At 25.1% G+C, this 21,812-nt stretch overlaps 1 long non-coding RNA gene across 1 annotated transcript; it reads right to left on the bottom strand.

Annotated features, from left to right (window-relative positions):
* LOC129957071 (uncharacterized) lies at positions 1 to 3,423 on the bottom strand. The gene is made up of 3 exons (XR_008782733.1): positions 3,407 to 3,423; positions 2,235 to 2,264; positions 1 to 264 (listed from the first exon to the last, which is right to left on the bottom strand). It is a non-coding gene; the product is annotated as an uncharacterized LOC129957071 (long non-coding RNA).
* Between the last annotated feature and the right edge of the window lie 18,389 nt (positions 3,424 to 21,812).

The raw sequence follows: 21,812 nt of genomic DNA, 5'->3' as shown, positions 1-21,812 counted from the left end.
TTTTTTTTCAATATTCTATTTATTTTCTGAAATTTTTACATTGTGGAAGCATCTAATAGCATGCATGAAAAAATTATAGGAATTAGGTTTAGCAAATTACAGTCGGTTGCTTAAAATAAATAGCGATACATAATTGTTTCAATATGTAATTTGATCAATCATACTCAGATTTGCTATTGTCTACAATTTCTCTTAAGGATGGCTATGAAGCTTATCCTGTTCCGAAGAAGTTGTCCAAAACACTAGCGGCATCATCAAATAAATCTGTAAAAAAAAGTTGTTGAGTTTTAATTATGTTATATTATCTGACTTTCTTTTAATTAATATTTGAATAATATTTTTTAAATTTTTAGGGATAAAATTTGGAAAAAAATATATACTTTATAATAAAAAATATATAAAAAGTTATTTGAATTTAATATCTTTACAGATTCATATTCAAGAATAAATTCTTTGAGAAACAATTTTTCATTCTAAAATTGTGAGGTAAGTTTTCAGAAATTAAAAGTGCGCATTTTTGAGATTTTGATAATTCTACTTGTAAGTGATTTCAAGAGATAAATATTGTAAAATTGTTAAGATATTGAGAAATCCAAAAGGCAGTAAAAACAGAAATGCAACACTTGACACACCTTTAATGCGAATAAATTTGAGTATTGTTATTTCGTGTTATTTGATGTTCTAGATATTTCAATAATGGAATCATTCGGAAATAGCAAAGTGGCAAATACGAATTCTTAGAGTCAAAGAGCAGCCTTTCATAATTGGAACAATTAAGCATTTAAAAGTTATTTAGAGATAAAATTAGTCTATGATGATATTAGAGCTTTGAAATTAAAAAAAAGACTTATTTCAAATTGTGGGAAGATCTTAAAACGATTTAATTAATGAAAAAATCTTAAGCATGTAATTATTAACTGTTATAATGACATTTTGTAAATCTAATTTGTTTTACATTTACAATTAAATTATCTTTCATTACAAATTTGTCGCATAATAAACTATATCAAATAAGCCCTTTGGAATTTCCTATCGGCAGCTAGTTTGAAAGCATTTATGAATTTTGGTCAACAAAATTCATGCATCTGGCATGATGCGATTTTGAGTTAGCACATTCAAATAGAAAAAAATCCAGAGAAGAAAGCGAAATCTATCAGATTTCGGTTTAGATCAAATTTTTATAAACAATTTTTCTAGTATTAAAAAAAAATTCTGGTATTCCATGCGCAATATTGCTAAAATTGCAAGACTTTTGGTGACATAACAATGATGCTTTTGCAAATGTGTCGCCTAATAGGTTAAATGGTAAAACACATGAAATTGAAACCAGGGTTCAAATACACATTGGATTTGAGGGAGAGAGAATTTTGATCAGTGAAATGAAAGGTATATTGTAATATCTAGTTTACCCCCCCTCCCCCCTATTTCCTTATGTAAATATATTTGGTATCGAGAGAAAAAGTGAGCATTTAAACTATTCTGCTGTTAGCATTATTGCCTCCTAGGCTTCATTTTTTGTCCGTAATCCATAATGGTGCACATTTTTGTAACCGATTTTTTCCCCCTACCTCGTGTATTTTTCGAGTTTAGAACACTAATTTTAAAATTTGGCACCAGGTGACGCTGCAAGCAGTTTCACCATATAACGCATAGCCGCTTGTAACCGTTTTGTATTAGGCATCACTTTTATGAATATAACTGCAGACATTCTGAAGTTAAGGAAGTGGATATAATCATCAGGATGCATCCTGCAAATTAGGCTACGTTATTTGTAAGTTTTAAAGAATGTATAAAAAATGATTTACGAAATTGAGCTTCGTAACGAGATGTGACGGAAAGATATCAAAAACAGTGTGACTCTTAATTTTCAAAAATTGACGAATTCAAAATTTTAAGTTCAGACATTTAAGTGGTAATCAAAACGCAGACATTAATATTCTTTCTATATTAACTAATTCTTACTATTAAACTAATAATTCTATAAAAATTTTCTTAATGTTTCAAAAATCTAAAGAATTTTATTTGCTAAAAGACTGTTAAAGATATTTAAATAGTTTCTTCAGAGAAAATTTATTAGACATGAAAGATTTAATCTTAAAACTTTTAACTTTTTGTGAGTAGGTACTATAATATGGTATACAAGTATTATCGTCACAGTAAGCCATTTTTGCCTAATTATTAATATATATAAGTATACACATATATTGATGATATTTACATAGATAATTACTTACTTCCATTGTGTCCTTGATGATGACCTTCCTCTAAAAACGAATTATATTTTTATCAATAATCATCCAATATATCTGTATATTTTCCATTTTATTCTTGGAAAAATAGAGAGATTTTTAGAAAATTAAAAATAGAATGTGGCTTTTCTATGCCATGAATAATGATTATTCCCTTTCTTTGTGTAGCAGTGGTTTTTTTTAATCGTACAACATGCATTTATCTATTCAAGATGCATTTCTTGTATTATGATACAAGTTTTCCGCTAATAATCTTGAGTTATTAAAAGAATGAGTACAAAAATTAAAGTGAAAAATTTAAAGCATGCATTAAATTGGATATAGAGTTCTTCATTAAACTAATTATATTGAAACTAATTGAAACAGATGTATTCATAATTACCAACTACTTAGGAGAAAAAATTGATATTATATGATTGTCTGTTAATCAACAGTATTTTGTAATTAAACATTATACATTGGACATCTGGATTCATTCAAAACTAGATACTTCTGAAATTTCTTCAAAACTGCTGAACGAATTTTCCTTCAATTTCGATCATGTAACGATTTAGATAATTTACATTCTTATTAAAGATTCGAACACGAGACGATTTAGAATTCATTTTAAATTATTCTTATATTAAGAAATAAAATTAAAATTAAAAATGCCCGAAGAAACAACTTAACAATAAATGAGCTCAAGAATGATTAAATAATAAAACAGATTAAATATTTTTAACAAAAAGAGATGGAATTCTTTAAAATTTTGATTCAATTAATTAGAAAAATTTCATGGACTTAAATAAATAATTATACGGAACAGAAACTGATGTTAGTGAAAAGCTAGTCCTTGAATTTTAAGATGCTGTAAAAATAATTTTTATCCTAATATATTTAAAAAATTATAGCGAAAAAACATAAAATTATTTTAACATTATTTTATTGCAATTTACTTATAATTCCCTTCAGAAAAGTAAGCAACATTTTAATAACGTAGGCTAATATTTCCATACATTAAAGAATATGTACGCTATATTTTCTTCTCTTTTAAGAATATTTAATTGTATAAGATTTAAACAAACAAAAAATATCCATTCAATTATATATACATAGATATAGATTATATATGTAAATAACGCTATGAGGCAATAAAGTATTCAAAATATATTACTTACGATAGTGATGGACTAAAAAAACAAATGAATATCATTAATATGGAATGGGAAAACCAATAGTTATGAACATTAATTATGAAGATTTAATTAGGCAAGAGGTCATTGTCAACAGGCATCAAATGTTATTACTTCTAATCATATTATAAATTATTGAAAAATAAAGATTATTTTTTTAAAAATAAATAATATTATGTCACTTATCAACAATTGCCCGATTTTGAACCTTATCTTAAGTTTACATTAAAGTAAACATTGTGGCCCATACAAGGAAAATAAAAGAAAACATTTGCATTTAAAGAAATATGTAATGACTATGGATAAAAGGAAAGATTTCTAAGACCATGAAGACAAAAGATATTGAGAGTTAAAGCATGATTCGATTACGTAATATCCACAACAGATACCTGACTAATTGTAAGTGCCTCATCGAAATTAGAGTATAACTTATTAGATTTTCACATGAATGGATTTTAAGATGCATTTCTTAGTTCCCATGACTTTGCTAATCATTTATTTCAATATCAGTACAGCGAAAAACGATAGTTCTAAAACTGCGTTCATAAATCCACAAAAATGTACCTGAAGTTCAAAATATAAGTGCATTTTTTATTTATTACAATTTTGTAGCTAATTATAATTTTATTTTCTTACAATTATGTAATTCTCTGTAGTTTTGGTGGAGATTACTAGGGCATTTTTATAGTCTTTGTTTGGCCTCAATGGTTTAGTGCAGAATATTTCAAACAAAATATTTGCGTTCTAATATAAGATTATGTTTGATTTATAAATTATGATTGAAATGATATAAATACTCAAGAAGTTGTTTTTCTTATAAATTTTCAATGTCGATTGGTCACAGCACAAATTTAATATACAGACGAGTATTTTCTATATATTGGTCAGCATGTTTAACGTGTTTGATGCAAAGCAACTTCAATCCTGTTTCTAAAATTATATATGTTAGCTCATAAAAGAAATACACAGACGCGATCTTTTTTTAAAAAATCTGAATGTAAAATTTTAAACTTTCATAATTTATTCAAAGATATCTAGGAACATTGTCACATTGAGGAAGCCAAATACGGATGCTATTATCTAAATTGAAACTAATTCATAAAGCACATTGAACTGTAATGAACATTTTGGGGAGTTTAAACACATTGCTTTCTTTTTCGGAAGACTACATTTTCTATTGAAGATTTCAGATAATACAAAACAATAACAGCTTATGAGTATACACACATTAAGAACTGGCATATTTGATCTTACAATCTAAAATTGAATTAAATCTTAATACAACATTTAAGATGTATAACCTAAGGTCAAATCACCGATATTCATTTTAAAACAACTGGAACATTGTTAATTACATTAGAAAAAAACAGTAATTTCAATTTCTTTATTGGAGTGTAGAACTAATACATTGTGTAATTTGTATATACAAGTGAATCTCAAAATCACTTTCCTATTTTTGTATTTACTGTTTTATAAACATTTATTTTATTCGTGGTTTACTTAGAGATTTGGTTTCCTTTTTAATAGCTTAATAGTAAGTATGCCATTTGTTTATTTTTGGCACATGTTCCCTCCTCCAGACATTTGATTCACTTTTAATTAATCAAATTATAATTACTTGAAATAGGCAAGATTTTTCTTTGAAATATATCCTATAATTTTTATCCAAATTTAATTAAAATGTTTATGCTAAATAATTGTAGTGCTCCCATATTCAAAATGCTTCAGTTAATTTAGTGAAAATGACAATAAATGTACGCTATTTATCCACATTTTAATTACATTTATTATGTTTACTAAAACACGAATGAATTTTAAACGATTTTCCCATATAAAATGTTCAAAGTATTTTAGTAATAGGAGGTATGTACAATATATTCTGCTTAACTTATGAATAAAATAATTTGTTATTACTTTTATGATTGTGAATTTACTTTTTTCATATTTAAAACAGATTTTTGAGTTTCAAGATCACATTCAGAATGAATTGACTTTGTGTGACAGATTTAAATATAGTTCTTAGAAATATTAAAGTTCAAACAATATATACTCTAAAATGCTCTTACCCGCAGCTGGATATAAGAAAAATAGAGAAATAAGAACATTTTTAATAATTAACAAAATAAAAAAGAATATCAAAATCATGAAATTTAATCAAAATTTTACTCTACTTTCAAGCATTACTCTGGCTATTGAAAGGAAATGATAATAGTTCTGAACCATCTTTAGACGACGCACGCGTAGGACACTTCATTTGGTATTCTATTTTGGACTTCTATCCTAAGCTTGAATAAGCATTTTTAATTTATAGCAGACTTGCATACCGGAAGCATAATTAATGGATTGAAATAACAGAGTTAAGATAATTCTCTTTCGGAGAAATTCATGGCTCTTGCGAGAATCTTAAGGGGTTTTCTAAAAGTAGCAGAAGAGAAATAAGGCTATTGTTGGGTAGATTTCCTGCATGCTTTATTTTTTTAATTTAATATATCTATATATATTTTATTTAAATCTTTATTATGTTCTATTTCACAAGCTTTTATACAATAATTTCAAATTTTTTAATATTTTGGATTTTTTTAATTACAGCTTAGAATTTTTTTTATTTTTTGAAAACAGTTCTCTATTTTTAAAATATTTCAAATAAAAAAATATAATTTTTCTTTAAAAAGGGAATGATTTCATCATCGTTATTTATCTCAGCACTGCAGTTTTCTTTGATTGAAATAAATTTCAATAGAATTGAGTTTATTCAGAATATTATGAAAACAGCAGAAGCGACTTCATTTATCATATTATTTACAAAAGGAGGTTTTCTGCGTAAATTTCACATTTTTTTTAAAAAAATGTTACATTATCCTCAAAAGCTTTATTTACTCTGCTTAAAATCATCAAAAGTAGTTTTTTCGCTTAATTTTTAAGAGTTTCAATGGTTTTTATTTAAAATATATATCTCAATGATTAATTGTAAAAAGTAACATTAGCAATATTTTATTTCTTAAATTATTTAAATAAATTTAATGATTCAGTCATTAAAATGTCTAAAAATATTAACTATAACTCCTTCTAGAATTATTTCAAAATGTAGAATAAAGGGTAATTTAGTAATTATATAAACACAATATAACTTCATGAGTTATAAAGATGTTTGGAATTTCTTACCAGCAGCTGCAAGAATAAAAATAGTAAAATTAAAAATTGTTTTAAATAAATGAAACTATATACTTTATATTTCTTCATAAAATTTATAAAGAAATATTATAAAAAGATATAATATTAAAGTACCACAAATATTTTAAAACGTTTTCTTTTATTCAGATAGCGTAATTTACTTTGAATATAAGTAATATTAAAATTTTTGTATAATTTCTCTCATTGAATAAATGTAAATTGATTATGGTTAAATGATGCACTGGTTTTCATTCTAATCAGGATATAAAGCATATAAAGAATAAAGCTATTAAAAATGTAGTATAATCAAGAAAAAGCAAATGAATTTAGTTATATAAGCATTTTTCCAAAAACTGTTACAATTGACCGCGAGTCACTTTAATAAATTCCGAATACGAATTCAAATTTTATGTTGCATGCTGTGAAAGTATATGAATTGTGCATTAATGAATCTTTATATTTAAAAAAAATCCTCATGTTGGGGTTTATCATGATCTCATTTAGTTTTTATCGCATTCTCTTCATTTTGCAATTCATTATATTTTTTCTAGAAGGACTGTGCATTTCTTTTTTTGATTTCTTTGGGCTTGCAAATTATTTAATTTAAATTACTATAGTCGCTGTCACTTGCAGATAAATGTATTAAAAAACTACCGGCAAGATTAAGAATAATTTGTCAATCTGATTGATCAATATCCGATCAATCTGATTGATTTAAGTTGATGTTTAGTTGCCGTTCTGCTATTCAGCATGTCAGAGAATCTAAGTGTGAATGAGTTGGCGGCTGGTATCCGATTTTATTACTTGGAGCTAGTGGTTCTCTTGTCCTCCTTAAAGATTGGTTACTTCTTTATCACTAATCATTTTATTTTTGGTTAGGTCGACGGATCGTTTCGTCAACGATCCGTCGATCAAAAAATAATGTAAGCCTCGGTTTCTATCAAAAAATAATATGAGCCTGTGACGACCAGTTGCTGGTCAGAGGCTTAGATCAATTTTTGCATCCTTATGGCTTTCACTTTATTTAATTTAAATTACCTTTTTCGCTGTTACATAAGTTATGTTTATTGAAGAACTACTGGTAGGATTAGTTTTGGAAACTTGATTCGAAATAGATCTTTTTTGTTGCCATTCTGGTACTTAGCAATTCAGAGAAGCTTAATGTGAACGAGTTTGCTGCTGATATTATATTATGTGTTTTGAAGTTGGTGGTTTTCTTGTCTTCCTAAAAGTTTGGATATTTTGTTACGATCAATATTATTTTGTATTTGGCTACTGCGGCAGATTGTTTAGTAAATTCATTAATTATGAAAGACATTCCGCTTCTTATTTATTAACGTCGTCATAAAAGGTTCATAACGAAATCTCCAAATTGTTTGAAGAAAAGGGAAAGAAACATGTATTTCTAATCTGTGGAAGCGCAATTTTAAAAATTATTTTTTCTGATGATAAACCATTGTGGATGTATCAAATGCTACTTCTTAAATCAATCGTATATAATTTTTAATACTTATAATTCTAGTTATTAATGAACTTTTCTAATAAAGAGCCCCCTCAGATTTGCAGTATGGTAAATCTGAGTGATTTGTACGATGTTTAACGAATTCGGAAGATAATTATTAAAGATTTTTTTTAAATCGATATTGCGGTTTTAAATTTTAGTTTAGCTTAATTTTTAAGTTTCCTTTTAATTAGAAAAAAAAATAGAATTAAGAAAAAAAAAAAAAAAAAAAAAGGAAATAGTTTTCGAAAGTAACTTACCGTATCCCAAAAGGGCAAGAGCATACAAGATTTTTGCAAGCATGTTGAAGATTTACTCAGAGTTGAAACTAGAGTACTACTGAAAATACAGAGAACCCTTATATATATATACACACACAGAGAGAGATAATTGCATCTCGGTGTTTACTGAAGAAAAGAATTATAACCACAAAAAAACTATGGAAAGGTTCAAAACAAAGCAGTTAACTTATGTTATAAAATTAAAACAAATATACTTTTTTTAGTAAATGATATCAAATTCTATATTAAAGAGTATCAATTCTGAATGAAATCTTTTTATAGTCTGATAATCTATTTTCCATTTAGTTTCTATTATCCCGTAAATCAGTTGTATTTTATGAAATGAAACAAAATTGTGTTTCAAGAATTAAATTGGTGGTGGATAAAATTAAATACTATGAATGACAAAAAATTACCTTTTTCATGCTTTATTTAATTAATTTGAGATTTAAATTTAGTTGATTAACAAAAACGAGAAATTATATACAAAAGTGAAAAATCTGATAAAAAAAGAATTAAATTCAGAAATTTTGCTATAATATGCTCAAATGCACCAAAACTAGGCATTTTTTTTAAAAATTCACAGTTTTATATTTAAGCCTATTTTAATATGATTTCTTATATAACTTTTAATTTTCCTTTTTTCCATCGATGAAACAATCTGTGTAGTTTCTAACTTCATCAAGAGTAGAAAATATAAACCAAGTGAATATATGCAATAAATTACTTGCTACTGCAAAAGAAACTTCTTTCTATTGACTACAGGATTTTCGAATAAGTTCAGGTTAGTTTGTAGATGATTTCAAATATGTTTTTTTTTGTTACTAAATCAAGATTTCTGTTTCCTACACATTGCGATAGCTTTGTTTTCTTGAAAAGTCACGTCTGCAAGAAATGTGACTTTACATCTTTCTAAGATGAGTCTTTAAATAAACTGCAACAACATTTGAATACATTTGTGTGTGCTGAACGTTTAAATGCATTTTAAATTTGTATTCAATAAATTCTATACATTTACTGCTCCAAAGTAATCTCACTGTTGTATTTCTACGAATACTGAATTTTAATTTTTTTTTGTTCATTTGTTAACAAATACTCATTTTCAGGAAGACTAAAATGTAGAAATTTTATCTTTGACCATTTTTCTTATGCGTGTTGATATTTCCTATTTTAAAAAGTATTTTTCCTGCATATAATCTAATAGAGTTGATTTTTTTTGCTTTCAGATATAACAATAGATTTCAAAAAGAATAGTATCCTTATTTCAAGAGTGAATATATACGTTCCAAAATACTAGTGATTTTCGAAATTTCTATCCAACATCATAAAATAAAATTTAACCATCTGGTTCGGTGACAGATCATAATTAAATGCATGACCAATAATATAATAACTGCAGTTTGCAGACTGTAACATACAATGAAGTTAGAAAATAAAAATACTTCTTATAATTTATCTCTATATAAAAACACAATGTAAATCATTTTACATATTGTTATTTTACGTCACTTGTTTCATGTTTCTAAAGTTAGTTTTTCCTGGATTAGTTCGAAATTAGTTTTTCTCTGGATTCTGGTGAATTAGCTTTAAAATTCAGAACAATTATGCATTTTCTATAAACATATTTTCTTTTAAGAATTTCAGAACCAGATTGCAAATCATCAGATCAGAACTAATTCAGTTTTATCTAATTTTTATTCCTTGCTTCACTTTTCTTATCAACGAGTTTGTTAGATATTGAATATCGGATTATAAATTACTTGAAATTAGAAAATAATTAAGATGAAAAATTTTCAATTAAATTAGAAAATAAGAATGTGAAAAAGCTATTTTCAAAATCTTATATTTATAGTATACTTTAATGTAGAGCAGGAGATGTTTTAAACTGGTAAAACCTCTCAGTAATTTTTTTACACCACTATATATGAATCTCAAAATATCTATTTAGTTCTCAATGTATTATAAAATTGCAGGATATTATTGCCTATTTATTTCATGATTTGGGAAAATCGTAGCCGAATTAAAATTTTATTCCTATGCTACAGGGTGTTGCAGAAAAACTCGGCAAACAATTTTCAATATAACTTTATTAAAAATAAATTAATTAACAAACTATAAAAAAATAATAATAAAAGTAGACTTTTGCTAATAAAAAAATTTAATTTGCTTCAAAGTGGCCGCGTTTTGCAGCTATTTTGCCGGAAACGCTTATTGAAATTTTCAGCAATGGGCCGCAAGTCTTCTGCATTTAATCTATCCCATTGCCACCTAAGAAATTGTTTTAAAAGAGTCCAATTTTTTCTGTGCTTTAGTGCAAATGCTAAACTCCAAAATGGACCATACACTGTAAGCCATGGAATTGAGATTCGGCGAGTATTGTGTCCAATCTCCAAATGGAAAGAAATTTAACACAAATTAAAAAGAAATTAGCTAGCTTCTATTCTATGAAGCAATAACTTTGTCCAAGTTTTTTTTGTCGCATCCTGTATTTATAAATGTATTTCAAAAAGTAAACTAGTTATTCAACATAGAAAAAGATGACATTTATTTGTAGTAAAATAAAGAAAATCATAAAAACTTGTATTTCATCATTACCTTTTTATACTTTGGGAAAGAAATATTAAGAAAATTCTTTGTTTTCAATATAATTCCTTATTACCAGTTTTTTAACAGTTTAAAGTTTTTAAAGCATGCAAATCTATCGATATTTGAATTAAAATATTTTTAAAGATAATTCTAAGGTATTCTATTAATGAAAAGTCTTTTTTGTAGATTTATTTTCTCACTCAAATGAAAAGTTATCGCTCCGTATTGTTTGTTTGCTGTTATTGATAATAGGAGACATATAACAGTTTTTACTTATTTTCTATTCCTGAATGATTTTAAAAATTAGAAAAGTTTTTTTAAATATATTGATTATACATTAATTACTTATATTTTTCAAATAAAATTTTAATTACTTTCATAAAAAAATATGATTTTAAAGTCACATCAGCTTTCTATAAAACCCCTCAACTTATTTGCAATTTTTTGTGAAATGCCTACTATGCAACAACATGAAAATGTAAAGAAAGTAAAAATTTTAGACATACAATGAAAATGACATTATAAAATCTATTAATAATAAGTAAAACAATTTAATCTGATGAATTTTCAATTATGCATTTATATGTTTAGCGATAGCAAGATTTCTTGAATCGTTACCTTTTTAAAATAACGACGGATTGAGTTTTATCTTTTAATAATAAGAAACTTCAAAAAATTATGAAAAGGCTTTCAAACATTAAATTTGATCTTTTTCTGAATTTTATATTTTTAAAGATACGGCCCGATTAGTGAATGTTGTAGTATCATCTGATTTTATACAAAGATAGTTGCTATTTACACATTGCAAGTTTAACATGAAGCCATTGCCAATTTTTTAAAAATATATCCCTTAGTCTTCGTATTAAGTTTAATTTTAAAATTAAAAAATATCATTTTGTTCTGGAAAAAAATGAATCTAATCTATTAAAGTATCATAATGGCGAATACATAATGTTTATGCTAATAGAAAAATACCTAAAATAATGAAAAGGATTTATTAACAAAATTTATTGATTAATGTAAAATATGCAATAAGCTAAATTTGTCTCAATCTAATAAACATTTCTATTTTAGATTGTGGTATCCTAAGATAGAGAGTAATTTAAATTTTTAATTTTTATAATTTTAGATAGAGAAATTATAATTTTAAATTTTTAAATCTATTTCAATCCTGCATAGTTATGCGGAATTTGTAGATTATTTATAAGTTTATTGAGTTCGATTGTTAGTATTTTCTAAATATTAATTGTCATTCTGTATTTTAGATTTTTTGAATCTGACATCCGTTTTGAGTATTATAACTGCAGGAATTTGCTTTTTTTTCATATTTCTATTTTGTAACATTTTATTTTCTATTTTCATAATTTTTATAACAGTTCTTTATTGCCTCTTTTAAAAAAAGAGAAACAATTACATTTTTTGGATGTCAAATAATGTTATCAAATTTTATGCTTATTTCTTCCGGTTGATTATTAATTTATATTTTAGAATTATAATACTTCATTTATTTAATATTTATTTATTGAATTATATTTTTAGAATATGCAGACGTATCTTAACATTTTGCGTTTCATTTTAGCTGTGTATTTATTCGACGAATTTTATGAATAGTTAAACAAATCTTTTGAATTGATTATATACTCCAGAGAAAATTTTTACTGTAAAACTTTAAGCGATAGAAACTAGTGAAAGAAAAAACAAAAATGACAATTTAGGATAATGAAAAATTAATAAGTAATTATCAGATTAATATGACTTGCTGGTTTAGTAGAACTTATAATTTGGATAATAAAAATTATTATTTGGATAGTATTTTATCTATATATATATAATATTCAAATTTTGAGGAGTAACTTCTCAGCGTTGAATAAAAACTAAGATTATTAAAAATAATTAAAAAAAATATATATAAAAGGATGTGTGTGCGACGCTCTTCCTCGACGTGCTAAACGTGACAATGGGAAAAGATTGTTTGACATGTCGAATTAGGTGCAGTGTTAATATATTGAAATATTGCTTTTACGAAGCATTCACATCAGAATATAAATGTTTACAATGATAAATTGTAAAGTTAAGATGTTTAAAATGAGTTATATAATAAATTATATAAAGTTATATAGAGTTATATAAAAATGAGTTAGATAATAAAGTTAATATTTTAATTTTCTGAGATGTTAAGCATTCCTACCAACAACTTCCAGTAAAAATAAATTACGAAATTTTAATTTTAAATAGCCTCAAAAATAAAATGAATTCCATTTTAATTCAAAATATTATACAATTTTAAAGGAAAATAAAAAATTAAATTTTTTAGAACTAAATGTTAAACTCACTCTTGAACATAATATTATTATTGACATGATAGTCTCTCTGAAAATAGTTCATTTTAAAATCCTCTTCTTTTAAATAAGATAACATTAAATTGCTGAATTTAGTAAAATGGAAAATCATTCTTTAATTTATTATTGGTAAATTAATTATTACTTTTTATTACGCTGTTTTATTTTCAGAATAATAGAGTTTCACCTGATGCATTTCGAAGAAGAAAATATTTTTTCAAAGACCTTGAAAGTTAACATTTTGATGCTTAAAAAAATTTCTTAAAATTTTCATGATTAAAATAAGTTTGATATCGAAGTTCCATAACAATTAGATAAAATGAATAAATTCTAAAGGATATTAAAAACGATAACATTAAATTTTGACTCATATATTTTTAATTCATTTTATTGATTGAGAGAAATACGATTAATTGCCTATTTATTTCAGATATTTTCCAGTTTTCAATCTTTTGTAATAAGTTATACGGTGTAATAATTCTTAAAAAATGCTGAATTCTTTACTTTCTTTTTCTTCAAATACTTTCGAAAGAGAATGTAACAAAAAAATTCTTTTATTATTCATAGATTTACAAAACATTAAAATTAATAAGTTTTAACACAAAATAAAAGTAAATACTCATATTAATTAAAAATTTTCAGAATTAAAACAAAATTTAAACTGGCCAATGAGTTATACATAGACATTATTAGTTTAATTTGAAAATATGCTCAAATATTATTAATTAAAATGAGTAAAAACTTAAGTAAAATTACTAAGTAACCAAATTGTTATCATATTTAAAATATTCTAGAATAATAAATATTGAATTTTGAAATACTTGGAATATTTTTATATGTCATTTGATTTTATAATATTTTACAGAAACTATCTTTGAAATATCATGCCAATAATTTTTAATTTTACTAATGACCATTTAAATTGTTGTTCATATTTTATTAGTTATTATTTCATGGGAGAAATGTAAAGTTCTTATTGTTTGAATATGAATCATAACATTTTATTCTATTAAATCTTGCAGTCGTACTTATTTATGTCTTTCTCGTATTGAGATATCTCATAAATAATGCGGTTATTTAAAATAATTTTTTATTTTTAAAATTCAAGTGAAATAATTTTATTTTGTCTGAAGTATGCCATTCTACTTTTTGGCAAATATTCAAATATCTTTCCCAAAGATTCACTTATTTGTACGGAAAATTAGTCACCTAATATTCTGCTCTATTCTATAATATTTATAATAAATATAAAATTTATAAATATTCTATCATACCGATTTGAATACTATGGATAAAATGACAATAAAAGTATTGGAGATTTGTATAGGGAGATGATGCTTCACTCCCCTTTTAAATTCCTTCAGCTATTTTAATTTCATTTTGGCTGTATGTGGTAAGAATTTCCTGATAAAAGAACAACTATCATCTAAAAACTTAAAATATTTCTTTTTCTTCTAGGCCGACTCAAGTTGATCACACATCTCCTTTTTATCATTTGATTTGAATTTGAAAGTTCAAAAGGGACTATCTCTCTTCCATCCCACCAAAGAAATAAAATAACCTCCTAAATTTAAGAAAACCTTTTGCAGTTTGAGAAGTCTTTTTTTTCGTTACTTGCTTTTTGTCTTACTTTCTTTACTTAATATTTTTACAGAGATTTTTCAAATATTAAGTTTTTTTTCAAACAACTTTCAGAAATGCTTTTTAAATCATACTTAGTGTCTGTGGGGAAGTTTCTTATTGAAAAAGCCAGTACAAAGCGCTCTATCAAAGGATGACTCTTCTATAATTTTTTTTGTCTTGGATTATCAAGTTCTAACGATTTGAATTACATTTAAAAGTTTAAAAAAGTTTATTTTTAATTTTTCTTTAATTGTAAGGGAAAAACCCCAAGGAAAAAAAATTTAAACCCATTGGTTTTTCAGATAGGGTACAATCAAGAAGGCCGATTCAGATGCTTTTTGCAATTTAGATATGCAGATGTTATAACATTACTTAATAGTTTATTATTAATTGTCCAGAAAAAATCATTAATCTTCAGAAATACGTCAATCATATATTCTATAAGGACCGTTGGGATAAATTCCATTGGTTGTCAGAGCAACGAGCACATAAAGAGATAATTAAAAGCGACATACAATTGGGGTCAGGGACATTAAATTTGAATGAACTTGTCTGAAAAACAAGAGAATTTTGTAAAATCTTGTTATAAACTTATAGTTCACTTAAGAGTCATATAATCTGAGGAAAATCGTGTTCTTTCATTGAATAATAATATTTTGTATGTATGAGCCATGAAATAAAATGTCAAGAAATATTAAATTTTTCTCTTGGTGGAGAATTTAAGAAAATCGATATTATAAATTTTTGAATTTTCCCAATTTCTATGATATTTCATTTTTTTTGTGAAAATAAATGAAATAGCTTATTTATTTATATTTATGCTACTCATTTAAAATTAGCATTATATCTGTGATTTAAAAAGCCAGTAGAATGACACTAAAATGACACAATGTCTGTTTATTGTATCCACTTCAAATTATAGAAGTAATTATTTTTAAATACTTTTTAAATTATAATTAAAACTTATATAATTAATTTTATTTAAATATAATTAAATAATTAATATCAGGTTTATTAACATTTAGTTTTGAAATTACTCTTTGAATGGGCTCCGAAAATTTATATAGTGTTTAAAAACGGACATGGGAAGTTTATAGAAAAAAAAAAGAAATTTAAGAATAATTTGTTAGAAACGTTTTTAAAATTACAGGAAGCAATTAAAAAAATAAAAGAAATGTTTGCAGAGCTGGGGAATTACAACAAATCTTTAAATAAAAGAAATAAAATCATCTCTAAGCTTTCTAATTTATATATAATACCATAGTTGTTTTTAATGGCATCCTCTACATCTAATTGCATCTTTTAATGGTAGATTCTACTTTTGATTACAGAATGAAATTTACTGTAGGCCTTTTATTTTCTCCAATTACATTGACTTAAAACATTGCGCTTGTGAGTTATTGTTTTTACATGTTTGCAAAAGTACAGAGTGATATATAATCAACCCTTTGACATATTTGGTTCAAACTTTGATTAGAATAAAAATTTTAGATGCTAAACTTGTATATCAAATTTTATCAATTGTGCTCTTTATATTTCACAGTTGTCGAGTTCACTTATATTCGAACAGCCAGTAAACAAATTTCCTTTGAATGTATTTACTTTAAAAAATTCTGATAAAAAATTGCAAATTTGATCTTAAATCCATGCATCAAATATCATCAGGTTACCGAAAGCAGTTTAATGTTATAATAGTCACAGACAGACAGATGAAAAAATGTCTTGCTCAAACTCAGGGAATGCTGAAATGCTGATATTTGTCACAATATCGAGTTTGTAGATTTTACGAGAAATTTAAAACATAATACATATTTTCTATTATAGGAATTAGAATTGTCCTGTTTCTGCATTAAGTTGTTGTCTGTTTAGGGAACCTGTATTATGATAATTAGATTTCCACATTATAGTCTTTTGCATGGAACATTATGATTGTTAAACGGAATATAGGAAAAATTATATAATTATTTCAATTTAATTAAGTTAAAATTCAGCAAAATATTTGCATTGCAAAGGTAAGAGTTTAATTTCTTTTCTGGAAGAAAGATGAAATAAATTGGAGCTTTCTTCAAACGTTTTTAAAACTGCATCTATGAATATTGAACTGTATAAAGGTTCAAAATATATGAAGCAAATTCGCATACTTATGAATAAATTAATTTAAATAATTTAATTTATAATATAAATAATAATATTTTAAATTGCAATAAACCAGATGCCATAAATAAAATTTATTACGTTACTCACTTATTCCAACTATAATTGTAATATTATATAACTTGATATGCACTATATAGTTAAATACCTTCGGATACCTTCATGATTTTCTCATCCTGTTGATTCGTCAGTTATGAAAATAAAGTGTGGTCGTATTTTAATGTATTGAAGCATTAAAATGCATAATAGCTATTCTATGATGAAAGCTATCTATTAATTTTTAGGATGTATCTGCAGGGATTGCTTTCCATTCTTGTTAAAAACCTTAGAATTCCTTCATTGATGTTATGATTTTGGTCGAATTCGATGTTCCAATTTATTTGACATTCTACAGATACTAAGGAATGGAATGGTCAGCTCAAAGAGCAAAAGTAAATACCATGCAATTCAAACATTTATGATTACAATGCAAATAATATGATGATTTTTTCTATTGATAATGGAGCTAATTTACTGTTTATTTATTTATACTTTAAGTTTTACCAGGTTTTTAGTATATTTGAACGTATAGTATATCTACTCGAGAATAAAGTTTAAACAATATCAGTTTTAGGAAAATCCTTCATTAGATTTTTTTTCTTATAAATCATTTCATTACAATGCCGACAAATGTTTGAATTTCACGGCTTTTAAATTAAATTATTTTTTTTTATAAAAGTTGTTTCAGACTATTACGTATCTGGTATTGAAATTATGCCGAAAGTCGTATACTAGAATTTTCTTATTCGTACTTAAAAGCTATTTATTATGAATACTCATATTTCCTCAGATATTCAACATATTTAAATTGCGTTTTAATTTAAAGTTTTGCAAAACGTTGCCATGTAAATGTATGTATGGGGGAGCTGTATAATTTAGTTTGAAGGTCTGTATGTTATAAACAAAGACATGAAAAAAATTTGGTATTTAAAAAATGCTTTTATATTTTTCTTAATAATTGCATTATTTCTATAAAAATTAGCCCCATAGTTTGCGAACAACATTGATAAAAATATAAGTAAGTCAATTTTCTGTGAAACGGACCGAAATCCTTTTCTACTTCATCTATTTTTTACTATTTCCTTACATGCTCTCGTGACCGAATCATCATAGCAAACTTTTAGTTCAAGCTTATTCTTCATATGGTCGAATTTCAAAGGCTATTAGTTAAAACTTTTTGAATTTTTTTTGAATTTAAATCCTACAGAAGGATTTTAGTACCATTACTAAATATTTATAGACAAACAAAATTTAGATACCTTTATTTTAGTAATGCCAACAAACTTCTCTAGTTCCGATGCAAATAAAAAGACATATAACATAATTTACAAAAAAAAGAGAAAAATATATAGGTAATATTTCAGAAGCAATAAACAAAATCTTAGATTTAATATGCGAATTAAAATTAAATTATTGCAGATTAAGTGAAATAAGAAAATATAATATATTTTTGAATAGCTGGATTTTTTTTTCGACTCTTAGAAGCAGCAAATTTTAAAATTTCAAGTGAAATTAATTCATACATTCTTTGGTAACTGGGAGAGCACCTGTGTTACATAAAAAGTAAATACGACTTTCTAAAGGGAATGAAATGACGATAGAGATAGTTTTTTTTTCATCTGAAGATATATTTCGCAAAAATTATTTTTAAGCCTCGTAAACTTCCGAAAATTAACATTCCAATGACATGAATATCATTTCCATATATGTCATGTAGTTTATGTAATTTCAATTAATTTTCAAAATGAGTTTAAACTCAATTTTTAACAATTCTTTTTCTTAAAATATTAAACCTATTTCACTTTTTAAACTCATCTATAAATAGTTTGTTTTTGGCAATGTTAAGGATAATTTTAACGCTACTGTGCTAGCCAAAAATTGCTTATAATTCTTTACTGGTCGCATTCACCTGTTTTTATTCCTTAAAAGATAATACAATTATTTTGATTAGGAATCAAAATCAATTGCTGCAATCTCACTAAAAGTATTTCTTTATTATTTGAATAAACTGTTAATTTTATATATAGGTTATAGACATTGTATATATATAGGTTACTAGACATTGTAATTTTATATGAGAAAAAACGAAATTCATGTATTTTTTGATGAACAGAATTCGAGTTCTTATATTGAGTTGAAGATTTTAGGATATTCAATCATAAATAACAAAAATTAATTACTACTATAAAGCTTTCAGATTAATCACCTTTTTAGTATCACCGTGTGGCGTTTTCATATGAATCTTATTTTCTGTTCCCACTCTGAAACTTGTCTAAATATATTTGATCTTAGAATGAATATGAAGTTTCTAAGGTGGTAGTAACAACTTGAAGCGATTAAATTCATGGGAATTAAAAAGAATGCAATTAAAAAAAGTTATTTTGGGCCTGATTCAATATATTTCCTAAATTTAATATTTATTGTAATAAAATATGCAAATTCTTAGCATCAATTACACCAAAGCAGATTTCCAACAATTATGAAATTCTGATAAGGTTCAAAGATATTTTATGTATTATTTACAATACAATAAGATGCATAATCGTGTAAAACTATTTCATTGAATAAATAAAGTATTTGTTGAACAAAATAACAGCTACTAGTTACATTGCTTTAATGAATTGAGAAAAACGGAAAATCGAACTAGAATTTTACTAAAAAGAGTATTTTCATCATACTAATTATTTATTTAAAAAATCTTTGGTTTTCTAAAGTTTTCTTATTCTTTTTTTGATGTTCTATTTACTGAACTCTCCCTTGCAGAAGCAACCAATTTTTCAGGTTGTGTTTAAATAACATGATGTAATATTCATTATTTGTTAGGCCTAAAAATACTTAATTGAGCTTAAAAATGCTTCAACTCGTTCGGTTTCAAGTTATGATATTTAAGAAAAACCATTTTACTCTCTGAAATTTGCATTAAATTTATCAGTTGCTAATAAATAATAAAATATTTGAAGACGAGAAAAATATTTTCCATAGATGAAAGGGCTATTTAATTTTTAAAAAATGAATAAATAAAATGAAAATTATTAGATGTTGTTTTTTAGTAAGACTTTGGTAAGAGTTCGTTTAGATAGCACATTTATTTCATATAGGGAAGACGACATATAAGAAGACCACACAGCCTGCTCAATATCATAAGCATATAACTACATCTTCAAAATGTCGCGGAAAGTAGAAGGAATGATTGGAATGAGGGATGCGAGTAACGTAATCGCAGAGATATTCATCAGCACAAAGATATTCCACAAAAAAATATTTCATTTTCTCGCCTCATTCCAACAGATGCGAATGGCTACTCGAGAAAAATCTAGTCTAATCGAAATGTAATATCTGCTAAACATCATAAAGAACGGTTAAGTTGTTTAAAGACTAATAATTGGTAATAAAAGATTATTCCAAACCAATTTCATGGAAAAGAATGAAAAATTATCTTTTAGTGTAGAATATCATATAAAATCTTTCTTGGTCGATTTGATGGGTAATAAAAATGAAATGGAAGCATTGGCTAATCAAATAGTATTATGTTTTCTTTTCCTTTTTTCAATACTTAAGTTAATGGAAATATACAAATATACATACAGCATTCATCTTGCCAGACTCTTGCATGAATATTATGTTCATTAATAGATAATAGATAAAGATATGATTAGTTGTTTTTTTCTAAAATCGAATGTATTTGTTCTCCTGTAGTTTCATTCCATAATATTTAAACCGAAGCAATTGAGATAGTTTTATGCTTTCTCTAACGTGTTATGAAATACTTTTTAAACCGTCTGAGAAGAATAAAATTGCATTTTTTATAATCGGAATTTAAGTGAGTTATTTTAATAAAATTTATCAAAATATTATTGATTATAAATATTAAAAAAAATTCCAAATAAAATGAGGGTATATGAATTGTTTAAAAATCCCGCTAAGAGAAAAATTCAATTTAGTCTTACAAGAAAAATCCGTTGAAGAATATAATATTCATAAATATTATATTTGAAAAATATAATATTCATAGATATTATATTTGAAGAATAAAATATTCATAATAATCTATTGAAAAAATATAATATATTCAGCCTTACAAGGGAAATCTATTGAAGAATATAATATTCGTACAAGACTCTTGTCGGACTCCTGTATGAATATTATATTCTACAATAGATAATAGATAAAGATATGATCTGTTAATTTCTTTCTAATAAGAAACGTATTTGTTCTCCTGTCATTTCATTCTATAATATTTGAGCCAAAGTAATTGCGATAGTTTTATATTTCCTCTAATATGCTATGAAATATTTTCCAAAACATGCAACAAGAATGAAATTTCCGTTTTTTATAATCGAAATTTAAATGGGTTATTTTTATAAAATTTCACTCAATATTATTGACTATGGATACAAAGGAATTTAAAAATAAAATGAAGATATATGAATTGATTAAAAATCGAACTTAAAGAAAATTCAATTTAATTCATTAATAATTGATCTAAAATGACACAAAGAAAGAGTCTTGTCGCAGCTCTTTCAGTACTTAAAAAATAGTTCTAATTAAAACTAAGAATGCAAATAAAATCAACGTAGGTACTATTATAAAATTTTGAGATGATATTTTCTCCCTAATTTTTCTAAAATTTTGAGCTTTTAAGACTGATTGAGTGTTACATTTCGACAAGTGTCAGCAAAATGCAATATATTTCTGGC

Source organism: Argiope bruennichi, chromosome 2 (assembly GCF_947563725.1).
Source record: "Argiope bruennichi chromosome 2, qqArgBrue1.1, whole genome shotgun sequence".
Classification (NCBI taxonomy): domain Eukaryota; kingdom Metazoa; phylum Arthropoda; class Arachnida; order Araneae; family Araneidae; genus Argiope; species Argiope bruennichi.
The sequence above is the reverse complement of the archived record's forward strand: the minus strand, read 5'-3'. Positions and strand labels throughout refer to the sequence as shown.